This window comes from Coenobita brevimanus, chromosome 23 (genome assembly GCF_032717465.1).
Source record: "Coenobita brevimanus isolate Jiangsu-jjx chromosome 23, ASM3271746v2, whole genome shotgun sequence".
Lineage (NCBI taxonomy): Eukaryota > Metazoa > Arthropoda > Malacostraca > Decapoda > Coenobitidae > Coenobita > Coenobita brevimanus.
In genome coordinates this window covers 22,346,555-22,349,522 of record NC_136976.1, presented here as the reverse complement: position 1 = coordinate 22,349,522, position 2,968 = coordinate 22,346,555, and the positions used below count along the sequence as shown (strand labels likewise).

The window sequence follows — 2,968 nt, the reverse complement described above, 5'->3', positions numbered from 1 at the left end:
CGTATGGTCCGTCCGGGCCCGAGGCGCTTTATTCGCTTTTTTAGTTGGTTCTTTTTACTAACCCACCACCAACTAACCCTTTTAGTTGCCTCGTACGACAAGCAGGGGTACTGGGGGAGTATTCTTGAATGCCAAGGTAATGACGAAAAAAAAAAAAAATCAGAAATTATGGTTCAATAGTACTGCTAACTCACTGATCCAATGACTGTATTTTGCTACCAGCCACATCATGTTATAGACAAACAATAATTCGGTGGAAAAAGGGGGGGGGGATAGGAGAAAGAACCAGAAAGCGTAATCTATTACTTTATTGAACCCCTTGATGTTTTAATTTTATTCTTCTTTTCTGCAGGAGATACTATTGATCTTAGTATAGACTTTTAGGACAGCTGGATTATTTACAGCCTTCAATAACATTTATTTTACTAGTGGGCTCTTATCATTTACATAAAACGTGGAAGTGGTAGGAAAAACCTGAACCAGAGGTTATTAATAACATCGAGGCTTAAATTAATATACTAGGGAAAAACTCACACCATCCAATAAAGTAACAAAACAATCTAAATAAAGCAACCGCATGTTACAGCCCAGTCTGGAAACAAATGTCTACTCTCGCACACAAAAAAAAGTATGAAATTACAAAAATGACTAATCCCTTCAATACTACGGCTCTACTAACTTTATTTTATTATTGCTATCGCCTGTCGATATTAGCCAGTTTAAAGGTGGAGTCACACTGGGCAACAGTGGTTAACATGCTAGCCACTTTGCGAGCCGCTTTCATTTTAACTTACCTCCTGCTCTAATGAAATATTTCATTCACGGTTAAAGACATGTTGAAAAATGATGTTTAGCTCATTTGAGACTATCACAGCAACAAACCTCCTAGCAAGCTGCATCCAACTGACTGTTGGTCATTCAACTCGCAAAAACGGTTAACATGTTAGTCGTTTTCTACTCATTGTGATGGTGGCTTAAGGTGCAGTAGATCTCTCGTAATTACAGGGGACCAATCTTTAGAATGGATGATGCCACAAGGGAAGGAGCAAGGTGAGACTTGAAACAGAGACGCTGATGGCACCTAGTGGGACACACACACACACACACACACACACACACACACACACACACACACACACACACACGCAGATAATGTGCATGAATATACATATACGTGTGTGTGTGTGTGTGTGTGTGTGTGTGTGTAGCCTACTTACTTAGGAAGTCAGAAGACTACCTGCGAATATCGGTAGTGATGATACGTATATTTAGTTATCTTCGGGATACGTTTGCCACTTTAACTTACTTTAACGCTTACCATGTCTTTTAATCTATACATTTCCTGAGCAAAATTTCCATACTTTCATTTTTAGTAAGTACATTTACATCTCGAAATGATATGAACGGATCTTGAAGTTAGCTCTTTGTTATATATTTTTTTTCTTGGAGGGAATAATTTGTGGGCTCCTGGCCTTTGGTTCCTTCTCTCTTACATTAAAAAAAATACTTAAACATTTATTGGGCCACATTTACATACCTGCACATTTTATAAGCCACATTTACATACCTGTACTGTACATTCAAGTATTAGGCCACATTTACACATCTGCATTTTTAATATGCCACATTTACTGTACGTGTGATGAAGGTTTGCTTCCATCTGTTAACCTGGTTGTGCCTGTCTGTGTAGTAGCAGAAGGTTCTGTCCAGTGAAGTCATCACTTCCACCAATCGCAACTGACAGTGTTCGATGTCCTTCAATTCTTCCTTGAACTTATCTAGGGCACACACTACCCGGCCGATCTCCATCATCGACAAGTCCCCATTCTCCATCACTGGTGGTGCTGGCTGTTCTGCTGCGGTCTCCTGCTCTCAGCCCTCTTGCTGTCAGCTCCGGATTTGAGCCACTTTCCCTGCTGTCTCGCGTATTACGAGTTCAATTCACATACTATTAAAAATACATTACAATTCGATAAAAAATAGGTCCTTGCGTACAATGAAATTCGCTTACTGTGAGCTCGGGTACTATGCATACCTGCTGTAGTCAATTACAATTACGATTACACAAAAGTCTGTAATCGATTACAATCGAATACGATTACAGATAACGATTACCCCACGTCTGCTAAATATGTCAGATTGATATATATATATATATATATATATATATATATATATATATATATGGCCATACCACGTTGAGTACACCGCTTCCCGTCCGATCAGCAAAGTTAAGGAACGTTGGGTCTGGTTAGTACTTGGATGGGTGACTGCCTGGGAACACCAGATGCTGTTGGCATAACGTTCTTCCTACGTGTCAAATAGGGTTGGTGGAGGATTAGTGCCCCTCCCTGTAAAACAATTAACGCTAAGCCCTTGGCCACCCCGTTTGGGATACATGGCGTCTGGCAATGAATGAATGATGAACATTCCTGCACATTTAATTTGCCAGATTTACATACCTGCACATTTATTATGCCACACACATATACCTACACATTTAATACGCCACATTTCCATAACTGTACATTTCATAAAACACATTTAGGGAAATTTTTAGTTTCTGGCTAACACGAGTTTTGTATATAGAACAATGTTTTTGCTTTCTAATTGATTCATTAATTTTGATTTTGATCCTCATCTCTTGCAGAAATGCCTCGGTTTCGTAATGGCTTTAATCATGTTTAAAAGTCACCAGAAAAACTCAGGGTTAAACAGGGGGGTAGGGGTACCTAGGTCCCTGAGGTCCCCTCTCGCTTCATGTAATAAATCAAGATCAGCACTCAACCTAGCCTTGAAAAGTCACTTGCCTTTGGGAGAGGGTACTGGTTCGGGTTCTTGTGTTTTTTGAAAGTCCGCATCTCAGTCATTAATTATTTTCAGGAGAATTCTATAATACAAGCTTCTCACTGTCGATAAGAGGAACCCTTAGAAAATAAAACTACATACTACTGCGGGCAGAAATAGC

The 2,968-nt window shown here is 39.6% G+C and overlaps 1 pseudogene; it reads left to right on the top strand.

The window, feature by feature from the left end:
• Positions 1-2,180: 2,180 nt before the first annotated feature.
• Positions 2,181-2,299, top strand: LOC145393145 (5S ribosomal RNA; annotated as a pseudogene).
• Positions 2,300-2,968: the final 669 nt, after the last annotated feature.